Source organism: Tachypleus tridentatus, chromosome 13 (genome assembly GCF_004210375.1).
Source record: "Tachypleus tridentatus isolate NWPU-2018 chromosome 13, ASM421037v1, whole genome shotgun sequence".
Lineage (NCBI taxonomy): Eukaryota > Metazoa > Arthropoda > Merostomata > Xiphosura > Limulidae > Tachypleus > Tachypleus tridentatus.
In genome coordinates, this window is record NC_134837.1 from 82,479,748 (window position 1) to 82,492,765 (window position 13,018).

At 33.6% G+C, this 13,018-nt stretch overlaps 1 pseudogene; it reads left to right on the forward strand.

The window, feature by feature from the left end:
* Positions 1–12,808, forward strand: part of LOC143236209 (TNF receptor-associated factor 4-like) — a 23,110-nt pseudogene extending 10,302 nt beyond the window's left edge.
* Positions 12,809–13,018: the final 210 nt, after the last annotated feature.

Consider the following 13,018-nt stretch of genomic DNA (forward strand, 5'->3'; position numbering starts at 1 on the left):
ACATCTCTTCCACTGACTCATTCGGTGCACTTAAAAGAGCAAGACGAGCGCTTTCACAAAGATATTCTGGACTTTCAACGTCGCTACCAAGGAGAGTACAACGAAAACATGATGGAAGTCTATATTTGGGGACTGATACGTGAAAGTGATTTACATTACATTCTCAAATCTCGAGAAACTACTCACTTCTAAAAGTTTTAAACATTTTGTATAACATTAGTATAAATACATGTAAATCTTGATTCTTATGTTATTTTATTCAGACCTTATGTAAATGAAAATGTGCATATATTTTCATAGAAAAACTAGTTTTTACATAGAAAATAGGTTAATTCCTACATTTCATTATCCAGGTCACGAACGCAAAGTTTGAAGGGGAATAATGGCCATTTTCTGTACTTTTACAACATAAGCAATTAAGAAATAACACATATTATCCAAGAACAAAATTTGTGTTACATAGTCGGACCTAGCTCGTAGAGCACTTACTAAGTGCACGTAAGGTTCTAAGTTCAAACCGTTGTGATTGGCTGCATCTATGCCAATTCCGTTTTTGCATTTTCCACGAACAGGGTTGAAGTAGTTACATTAGTTTTTTCAAAACATCTCATCCAGAAATAAAGGACTTCAATGCTACGTAAGTCTAAGCGTTTCATCAACGTTAGGATTATGTTCGCGTGTAGGTTTATCAGCAAATATTAGGCAATTAGCAACGAACACAAATAGTGCAGTTGAAACAAAAATAACGAAAAGCTGTAAGCGAGACAGAGATATGATGTAGTTCTATAAGCAACGCAGAAGCTTAAAAATCTCTTACCAGCTACAATAAATTCTTCTATTTTTTAAATCCTCATACATATTATTGTGTCACAAGTACAAACGTCAATCACAAAATGAGTAGATGGTATCCCAAGTGTAAGAAACAATGAAATAAAGTCAGAAGCAGTATATTCCTGTATAGCTCATTCTACGGCTATTTCTTAATGTGTATATACGTAGTAAATCTAGTATTTTCTAGAACCTAACAACTGACTGATGTAGGTAAATTGAACTTCTACTGTTTTCAAGAACTTTGTAAGTTTCGACTGAAATAGATACATGATATTCGACTGTTTTTTACCATGTTAACAATATCAAGAGTGAAGACACAGAGGATTAATTATCCAAGTTAAATATTATACCTTCGTTTGAACTGTAGATAAAGAACTAAGAGCAAGTTGTTCTGTTGACAGCTTATAAGAAATGTTTAGTCAGTCAGTACAGAAAATGTTTATGCTAAAACAACCCATCTTATAAAATAATTTTTTTCTTACATTTCATGCAAAATATCGTTGTTAAGCCTTAGGCCATTTTTTATTACAACACCTTTAGTATTTTTAACTCACAAAGATATCTCATAAATCATCAACTTTATGATTCAAAGATCGATTGTACCACACAGTTTTAGTATAAGTGAGGCCCGGCATGGCCAGGTGGGTTAAGGCGTTCGACTCGTAATCTGAGGGTCATGGGTTCGATTACTCGTTGCACCAAACATGCCCATCCTTTCAGCCGTGGGAGTATTATAATGTGACGGTCAATTCCACAATTAGTTGGTAAAAGATTGGCCCAAGAGTTGGCGGTGGGTAGTGATGACTAGCTGCTTTCCCTCTAGTCTTACACTGCTAACTTAGGGACGGCTAGCGCAGATAGCTCTCGTTTAGCTTTGCGCGAAATTCAAAACAAACAAACAAACAAAATGTTTAAAACCAAAAAAACATCGCTCAGTAATATTTAGCAAAAAAAAAGAAGAGTGGTAATTTGTCAAACTAACGCAGTATTCTTTGTTGATATTATCATTTATTACTATTTAGTTTTATTTCGATTTAAGAAATGTACCAAGAAACTCTACCAGCTAATCAAATGGGATTATCCACCAGCAACTAAAGTACTTTCTATCAACTCAAACCACAACATTCTTTCATTCTCGCAAACAAAACCTATTTTCGGTCTTTATATGAGAAACGTAGGATGACCGTTAAAGAGGCAGATATTTTTCTTAGGTAATCTAGTTTTGTTAGCCTATAACCCTATATATTTAATTTCGATAACAGCGAAGGACACTGGGTATATAGCTCATTGTGTAGATTTGTATTTATTTTATACAAAATTACTTTATTTTATTTCTTTAATTTGATTATCAATCGGAAACTTTTCGCACATCATGATTAATATACACTAATAGTTTTTCGTAAAGTAGGTTTTAAAAAGTGCAACTACCTTATGTATAAAACTATTACACGGCAGAGTTCTGTCACATTTATTGCAATAAAATACAAAATATTGTTACACTTTGTGCCATCACTGATCGCATCAGATAGATTATCTGTCGTTTGTGGCCCTTTTTAAATTTTTTGATCTTGGTGTTTCTCCTATTGGATTGTTTGTAATAACGCACAAAGCTACACAGTTCAGCGAAACTCGGTTTATAGTGTTGAAAGTCCGTAGATATTCCACTGTGTTACTGGTGGGCCTTAAACTGGAGTCTCGACTCAAAAGGAGGGTTACGAGGCCATAAGAATTGCGATAAAGGACAGTTTAAAACAAGTACAGTAATATGCTATCAGTTTGTACGTGTGGGTAGAGATAGTTGAGTCGCAACCTAAAATATTTTCATAGTTGCGATGTGGTCGTTGGAAACTCCTGCTTTATGTCATCGTTTCTCTATCTACCTCATCAAATTTATTTCAGAAATGTTCTCTTTGTTTACAATTAGTTTTATTTTGAGAGAAAATCGTAAACCTGTCGAACTTTATGGGGAGAGGGGGTAAAGGTGTAGCTGACAACTTGTATTGAATGGTATCTTTGGCCCATCTGCACTCTTCTGTCGTCTTTATATGGGGTTAGTAAAAAATTTTTTTAAATCGTTATGATTCAGTTTTTCTGTCGGAGCAGTTCAACTTTCTACATACCTGTTTGATTGTTGGAAATTCTATAGTTGTGTGACACAATGAAAACGTACTGCTTGTAGTGTTATGTTAATATAAAAAAATTGGTACAGGTGGTTTAAAGTTTTATGTTGTAATATAATCTTGTATTTGTTTTTTAGCCGTGGCATAGTGGCTTATAGAATAGTTATGAGTTTTTTTTTCTTCAAGTACATAATTGTAACTTACAAACTTCTATCTCTTTAGCGCTTTGAGATCTAGTTTCAGCCGCGGCATTTGAGGATTCCCTTTTGTTTTGTTACTATATCTATGCATATTACATGGTTTTAGAACACTATGCTAACGTTTAGTATTTTATGTAATTCACAAATTCTTCATCTGATACTCATTATTGTTAAAAAAAATTACATACTGCTATTTCATGCTTACGTGTTCTATATTTTTCGTTAACTTTCCCATTATGTAAACGATACTTATTACGCTCTCATTATTCGACTGTTTGAAACACTATACTTAGTTATAAAATGATGTGTTGTAACTATTACTAGTTCCATTGTGTTTATGTTTGTTATTGTGATGCGTATCTGGGCATCCGGAAATTGTTATCAAGTCACATATTGAGAAAAAAGTAGTTTCTTGACGATTTCCGGACATCCTGTTATATATTAACAACTTTTTCAACTCGTGTTTTCTCTGATATTGTTTCTTTTATGTACAAGTTTGAAATGTTTAAGTAAAGAGATGTGTCTTTCATGGAATCGAATTGTTCGTTGTGCTGACTGTTTTTTTTTATTTGTAAAGTTCGTCGCTTGGTGGGACAGCGGAAAGACTTCGAATTTACAACACTAAAATCTGGGATTCGATTCCTCTTGGTGAACATATCAGATAGCTCATTGAGACATTTTGAAGCTCTTGAACGTGTTAAATCACTGAGAATGCTTAATACATTTTAACGTTTTTTTTTTATCTTAAAGCTTTAAAATGGGGTATCTAGGGCTTTGCCCACGCAAACATCGAAACCAGAATTTTAGTTTCCTAAATCCTCGATGTTACTCATTCTGATGCTTACCCATTATCAAACTGACTTTTATTTCTGATATAAGCAGATAGTTTGTTTTATATCCACTCATTATTTCAGTTGGCTTAGAAATGTTACACGCCCTGAATTTTCAAGTACACAATATTGTTAAAGATAGAGATCAGAATTAGCAAAATGCTAAATTATATTTTTTTTTACCAGATAACTAAACTTATGGTGTTTAAGGTTACACTGTTGTATATAACCATTTGTGTTACGGACAAGTCTCCGATTTATTATGTTACGTACGTTACGTATTACGATTTCAAATAACCGGAAATTTAATTTTAATTCAGAAGTTAATAAATGTTAATATGTATTAAATATATGATATTTGCCAACAATATTTATACACACAGTTTTCTTTTTTTTAACACAAATATGTTTTAATATATAAACAAAAACACAATACCGTTTATAGTAAGGGTTATTAGTGACAGTTTTTATAAATGATGGTTTATTTACAAGAGTTTTACAAACTTACAAACAATACTGAGTCTTATAACTGGTATAGAACTGAATATTTTATTGATGATCTCGGTTCACGACAAGCAAATTAATTTTGAGTTGATATTGTGACACCTTCCTTAAGCAAGCTAGCTTGATTGGCCTCACACCGCTGTCTTTTAACCGAAGGAAATATTCAAGGTACTTGTAAAAATACTAACGTTTGAAGTTAATTCACTGAAGTTAAACGGTTTGTTCGAAATCTGTAAACATTCCTGGTCAAAAGTTTCTAGAAGGTTCAGCAATGTTCGAAAACAGGCTAACGGTTTCGTAAACTACATATTATTGATTTCTGCTCTCCAGAATCTTCTAAGTATTTAAACAAGAGACAAAACTTGCGCAATACGCGTTGAGCAATATACTACCCATAATTTAAACAACTATACTGAAACAAATTTACAACAGTAAATCTTAGAGAATTAAAAATTGGTATTAGTAAGATGTTACATAAATATACATATTGATAAGAATACATTAAATACAATACATTTTCAAAGAATTATACAATTTAAAAAATCATGACAATATATAACAAAATTAATACAAATAACCTAATGATAATAAAATTCCATAGCACTTAAAAGTGATAAAACACAAATGTTATTTTTCTGGCTTAACACAATCAATAATTGTATGACTGAGGTGTTCTTTAAAAGCTGATACAGACTTCAAAGGAGTAATAGAAATTTTCTTGTCGGGTTTTCCTTGCAACTGATATATATGACACTTTCACAAAGGTGAGAAACATCTTGCCTGATTTTTGGCCAAAAGAAATGTCTATAATTTTGTCACACATGTTGTTAATACCTGTGTGACCTCTCATGGAAAGTTCATAGACAACTATGATTTGCTTTGCAAACAACTATTAAGTAAGCTATATATCCTCATAAGAGCACCATTTTAGAAAAATAATCTTTGTAACGTTATCTAGTTCATCTTTTAGGACTGCATATTTAAAGAGTAATAAAATATTTGGATCCTCTTCCTTCTCGATGATCAGTTAAGGACCTCGACTCGTAATCTGAAAGTCGAGGGTTCGAATCCCCGTTTCACCAAACATGCTCGCCCTATCAGCCATTGGGGCGTTATAATTACGATCAATCCCACTATTCTTTGGTAAAAGAGTAAGAAAGAGTTGCCGGTGTGTGGTGATGGCTAGTTGTCTTCCCTCTAGTTTACATACAGCAAACAGAACTTAACCAGATAAACCACATTTCTCACGTTTATCATTTTCACTCACCGAAGAATTATCAGTAGGAACAGTTAGTTATTCACAAGATCCCCGTCGGATCCCACAAATGTCTTAGAAAAATCTATCATGACTTCCTCTGAACACGTGTCTAACACATCATTTTGACTTAATCTTTTAGCCTAAGTTTGAGTCACAGCACACGAGGGAAACACTTCTGGATTCTTTTCAGCAACATAATCCTCAAATGAAACAGTGATCAGCTTCATAACCATATCTGGTTCGTTAAAACGACTTTTTCGCAGGCAATTGTTTCCCTACAATAATGATAAACCCTGAATTGGTCCTTCAATAGGTGTGATGTTAAATAAATGTTACGAGAGAAATGTTAATAAAACCATGCACAATACCCTGAGGAATAATTAACTCACCAATGGCAGAACTTGAATATAACAACAATTATTGAGTCGTCACAGTATCACGTACAATACGTACGGGTATGGAATTAGCAGTTCCATTTGTAAAAAAAACAACACAGAACAAACAGACACAAAAGGCCTAAATACCTCTCTGAGAACATTAGATATTTATCAGGGGCTAAATCAACAACATTGTTCATATGTTGCAACAAACATAGTGTATGGTGCCGTCTTTCTTTTAACCTTCTAATTATCGGACACAACATGACAAATTTTGTTAAAAATGGCCGACAGGTCTTGATGATTTTGAGGAGCTGGAATTATTAGAAAAATCTTCAATTTTAGTGATTCTTGTGCTCAAGTATCTTCCATAAACTTAGAGAATAGACGGAACGAATGCAATACGCATTCCATAATATACAGTACCTGATAATATAAAAATATTAGTATTTGTGTTATTTTCTTTTTAGCTCTAGGTATTAGTTCTGCCTAATATTTCTAGATAACGTTTTTGTTCAAACATCAATTAGAAAATACATTACAATAATATTTATTGTTATACTAAGAACAACATGAGAATTTTCTGTATCGTTATGTCTCTTGAATTGATGATGTAAATTGTCTTAAGTTGTTTAAAATTTTCGCCTGTCATGTCGAATGTAAATAATTGAAAATCCTCGGAGAAGACATGGAAGCTCATTTGAAGGAACACTATCGATCCGTTATGTTTATTGTGCTTTCACTTTTAGAAATATACGTTGGAAACTCATTGTCATTTTAATTCTGACATTCTTTAGTCTGATGTATTCAAGCCAAACCTAATTTAGTTAGGACTAAAATTTAAAGCTTCCTTTTGAATGTATGTGATTCAATCAGGATAGACTATAAAATATGAATAAAACTTATAACCCAAGAAGTTCAATAAGACCGAAATGTAAATTTTAAATAATTCTTCATAACAACGTCTAGTAACTGATGAAAACTCATTTGACGGAGCTACGAATCTTTTAAGCACTTAGTGACGCCTGTGGAGCCTGGTAACAGAACGGTGTACATAATACAGCAAAAAACTAATGTTTATGTAAGTAAAAAATAACAAATTAATAACTAAACAGTATTGCAAATGGAAATACTAATATAATCCAAAATAAATAGGCTTAATCTATTTCCAAGTTGTTTGTTTGTTTTGGAATTTCGCACAATGCTACTCGAGGGCAATCTGTACTAGCCGTCCCTAATTTAGCAGTGTAAGACTAGAGGGAAGGCAGATAGTCATCACCACCCACCGCCAACTCTTGGGGTACTCTTTTACCAACGAAAAGTTGGATTGACCGACACATTATAACGCCCCCACGGCTGGGAGGGCGAGCACGTTTAGCGCGACTCGGATGCGAACCCGCGACCATCAGATTCCGAGCGCATGCCTCATCGCGCTCGGCCATGCCAGGCCATTTCCAAGTTGAAAGTTTGTTCTATTTTTCTAACATATATCATAAATATTTGAGCCTAAATCATCTAAGCAGGAAAGATAATTTACGTACTATGTATTTGATATTAAGTGATGAGGTAATTGGACGCCCCTAGTTTGCTATTAATATAAACAGTTTTTTAAGAATGTTTTGTTTAAACTTTAGTATCCGTAAGATCGTAACAAGTATGTGAGAAATTATCTGTGATTACAACAAACGTGACAGCAACTCAATAATAAAACATATTTGTTGATAACTGATCGGCCTGGCATGGCCAAGCGCGTAAGGCGTGCTACTCGTAATCCGAGGGTCGCGGGTTCGCGCCCGCGTCGCGCTAAAACATGCTCGCCCTCCCAGCCGTGGGGGGTGTATAATGTGACGGTCAATCCCACTATTCGTTGGTAAAAGAGTAGCCCAAGAGTTGGCGGTGGGTGGTGATAACTAGCTGCCTTCCCTCTAGTCTTACACTGCAAAATTAGGGACGGCTAGCACAGATAGCCCTCGAGTAGCTTTGTGCGAAATTCCAAAACAAACAAACAAACAGATAACTGATCCTTTAGGGCCACACGAGTAGCTGCCAGTATGAGCCAGTATTTTGTGAGAATAAATGTGGACTAAAGATTCTGCGAAGATTTGTTACTACTCACCAAAAGAATGAATGCGCCAAGAGGCTGGTAGCGTGTCGATATTGCCAGAATAAGTTTGTTTATGATACATTACAGGTTAGATTTTAAAAAAATTCCTTGTTGTCTAGAATATTTACTAAACTTGTCATTAAATTATTTTATGTGTATTAACGTTATTAGAATAACATGGCACTTTGTAGTTCTGCATTATTTATGTTGAGCCATCTTTTGAACTCACAAATAAGTTTCTTGTTTTCATTTACTTAATTTTGATCTGGCAAATTTATGATTTAAATTCTAAATTTTAAGAGAAATCGACTGTAAAGGATAACTAATATAAATCTTATTGTTAAATTTCTAAGTAAAGTATTTCATTCGGTAGTCGACGGCAGACAGTGACATCGTAGATATTAAGGGTTAAACGAAAATTGCCCAAGTAAAATATCCTTCAAATCACTCAACTACGCCGCTGGAATATATTAAATTGAGAAACATTTCTGTTACATACAAAAGTTGCACTTTTAAATATTTAAAATTAAAAACCTATTAACTTGAAAATGTTTTCTTATTGAAACACAAATTGTTTCACTGATTCGTAACAAATATTTCATTGTTTTAATTGATGAAACATTTGAAAATTGAACCTTCTCTACAGTGTAGGGCTGTGGTCTCTGTCTGAGTATTATATTTTATTATCATATGTGTCCGATAATTATGTTTTTATTTTTTAAAGAAAAAGCTTAAATTAAGATGTATTTTGTATCAACAGACAAACACATATTCATTTTATTTTCCAGGTATTATATTAATAAAGTGGAAACTAAAGTGTTGATAATAAATTCATATAAAATTCGTGTTATCTACAAAGAATAGCAGTTTTATTTTGAAAGGCTTTCCACGTTTGGCAACTATTTCCTTGTCATTCGAATTACATATTAATCTCAACTAGAGAATTGTATAGCTCGCAACTATTTTTACATATCAATAATTTCTGATTCTATATGGGAGTTCTGTGTAGCTGACAGTGTGGTTTTTTACGTCTCAATACACTCCGATTCTAGGAAAAAGTAGTATTTGGTCGACAATGTGTTTTTTCATCTGAACAATCTCTGATTTTGGATTGAAGTATTATATAGTATCATAAAGCATGAGTAAAAAAACTGTTTGTTGACTAACGAATTAAATTTAAGAAGGCGAAAGATTGACCATCAGAGGTCGAAAGTATTGTTAACAACGAATGCACCGCTACCTAGTGACCTGGCATGGCCAAGTAGTTAGGGCGCTCAAGTCGCAATCTCAGGGTTGCGGGTTCCAATCACCATCACATCAAAGACACTTGCCCCTTGGCGGTGGGTGTTGATGACTATCTATCTTCCCTCTTGTCTTACACTGCTAAAATAAGGACGGCTGGCAGAGATAGCTCTTGTGTAGCTTTGCGCGAAATTCAAAAAACAACAATAACACCCCATCCCCAGTGGCACAACCATATGTTTGCAGACTTACAACGCCAGAAACCGGTGTTTTATATCCGTGATGGGCAGAGCACAAATAGATGCTTAATTACAAATAAAGCGATGGTACTCAATTGAAAAATAATAAATTTTAATATTTATTAGTAGTTAATTAACTGTACTAATGGTTTAAAAAACCCACAAAGAAACGGTTTCTTACAAAGTTTTACAGTAATGGTTCAGTTGATCTTTAGTTTCTCTTTAAGTACACAACTAACTATGATTGGAAGTTAATATTATTTAACTTTGTTTCAGAGAAAGTATCTCACGGACAAATAAATTTTTTTATTGCTTAACATGTTAAGCAGCTTTATAACCGAACAGCTTTTTGTAATGTTGTGAAACTGCAATGAGTTTTGGAAAGAATATTTATAATAATTACCCCATTGTCTACGATACAAACGGTAGATACTGAGATATGTTTGTGTCATTGTGATATTTATATTTACAGAACCACACAACCAAATGTCCCAGGTATTCAGTGCCTTGTCCTAACCTCTGTGAAACAACTGCCCAACTTCCAGATAATTTAGACATTTCTAAAGAGCAGTAAACAAAGTCAAAATATATACATCTGAAGTTACAGGCCTCTGTTTTTTATTTGGTACACAGTAAATTATATTATTATTTCATATATTCGAGTTTGAATTAAATCAAGACTGAAAGTATTATTTTTAATAGCGAATAGGGAAGACCATATTTCTAAAAATGTAATTGAGCCTTTATAGGTATTTGACCTTGATTTTACACAATTTTGATGCACTGTTAGTTTGTTCGCTTTTGTAGTTTATTTAAATTGTCTTTCTAAATTTAAAACTGAGAATCATCGTTTACCACATTTGCAAAAAGGTTTCAGTAATATTTAATAATGTTAAAGTAGATTCGAATTAAATCGCAGCACTATGAAATAGTTATACTGTGACAGTCAATCCTACTATTCGTTTGTAAAACAGTTGCCCAAGAGTAGTTGGTGGGTGGTGATGAATAGCTGCTTTCCCTCTAGTCTTACACTTCTAAATTAGAAATGGCTAGTTTTGTAGAGAAATCAATAAAAATAACAAAACAAATGGTATGAAATATTAACTATTTGGTAATCTTTTATAATCTCATTATAAAAAAGTAGAAACTTTTATTGTTGTATTTTTAAATCCTATATGTGTGTTGATATTTATTACTTATAGTTACAATATTTTTTGTAACATCTGATCTTTTTTAAATCCGCTGTATTGAACTTATATTACAGATTATGAACATAAATTTTGGCGTTTGATAGACTATCACAAATAATTAAATTTGTAAGATGTTATTATTATTATTGTTTTGCTAGAATGTTCTAGAACCCTCAAGAAACGTACCGGCATGTCCAGGTAGTTAGTGTGATACTCCGAATCTGAAAGTCACGAGTTTAATCCTCATCACACCAAACATGCTTGGCCTTTCAGCCGTGAGGGTGATATAAGGCACGGTTAATCCCATTATTTGTTGGTTGATAGAGTTGTACCGGAGTTGGCGTTGAGTGGTAATGACTAACTGCTTTTTTTCTTTTTTACACTGCTATCTTAGGGATAGCTAACGCAGACAGATCTCATGTAGCTTTGAGCAAAATTAAAAAACAAATAAACCCACGAGAAACACACCAGTAGTATATAAACTATTAAAAGGACCCACGACGTGTGATTTGTGAATAGTTTTTGTGCATGCACTTTGACATTATTTTTTCTTTTCAATATTATTTATTCGTCGCTACCACATCTTCAGGTTGTACAAATGACCCAAACATATTTTGTTCTATTTTGTAGAAAATTTTATCAAAGTAAGTGTTTTATTTTCCTTTTCGATTTGTAAAAAATCCTTGTGCGATATAAAAGAAAGAATATTATTTCCAAAATCTGCGTAGCTGATTTATGGAAAATTCCTTATTAAAACCAAAATAAATTTTATGAAGTTTAAATGTGCAGAATACATGTTCTAAACAACATCAAAAATAACCCCAATTTAATACACTAATATAAAAGGTGGATAGTTGCGAAAGATAACGAATATGCGGTTATGACTGACAACGTAAGTATAAATTAATTATATTAGGTAACGTTTTGTCACGTGGTATTGCAACAAAAGCGTCCGGAAGGTTATCAAAACCAACGAAGATTTAAAACTGGATGTTTTGTTATTAAACTATGTTTCCGACAGGTATGCTCCTCTTCAAGGGGATCAAAATATGTTAGTGTTTTGTTTTTTTTTCAATTTACTCTTCAAGTGTTTTTCTCTTATAGCAAAGTTACATCAGGTTATTTCCTGTGCCCTGAATTTAGCGTTTTAAATCCATTGCCTTACCGCTGCCTCAACGGGTGACGAACTGTCTATGTTTAATCAGTATTAACAAAAGAAATAAAGTGAGGTGCTTTTTTTTCTCTCACGTTATGGTTCACATTTTGCTCTGGAACTACACATTGAGTCAAGTACCAACGTTCATCTCGACCTGATGAGTGATTTAGTCTTGAAGCAACAACACCAAATCATTTCGCTTCGAAATGCATTTCAGAACCTTACATTTAATACATGTGGTATTCTGCTATGGGTGGTTAGTGATTACACCCAGAAGATGTGAGAAGCCAAATCCAGAAAGAGCTACGAGATAAGTAGTTTCCCGTTTTATACTAGCCAGTATGGTTGCAAACTGGTGGTAACTCTTCTTTTCCTGAACGGCAACGGAGCAGGAGAAGGTAGTCATTTGTCTGTGTATATAAAGATTTTGCCAGGAGAGTATGATTCCCTCCTTTCTTGGCCCTTTTCACACACTGTTTCTTTCACACTTCATGATCAGGCCGCCTCTCCAGAAAACGCCTGTTACATTGTCGAAAGTTTCGTGCCAAACCCTTCCTGGAAAAACTTTCAGCGGCTAAGTAAAGAACCAGACAGTTTAGGCTATGGTTTTCTGATATTTGTTTCCCACGAAACTCTGAAGAAGCTCAACTATGTAAAAGACGACACAAACTTTTCATCTCGTAAAACTCTAGTAAAATCGCAGAAGTGTGAAAATATAACATATTCGTGTTTGGAAATCATGTTAAGCCTAATTTAATACATTTTTTGAGTGTTACGACTGATAAACTCACTGTTAGTTTTAAATAGTATAACGTGTAGATTCGTTTGTTGTTGTTTTTGTGATGCTCACAGAAGCTAAATGAACATTTTTTTTCGAAACAGAAAACAAGAGCTAACACATAAAAGTAAGTTCAGTTTGTCTTTTCGTGTGATGTTTCGTGTGATGTCAACCGAATTAAAATATCTA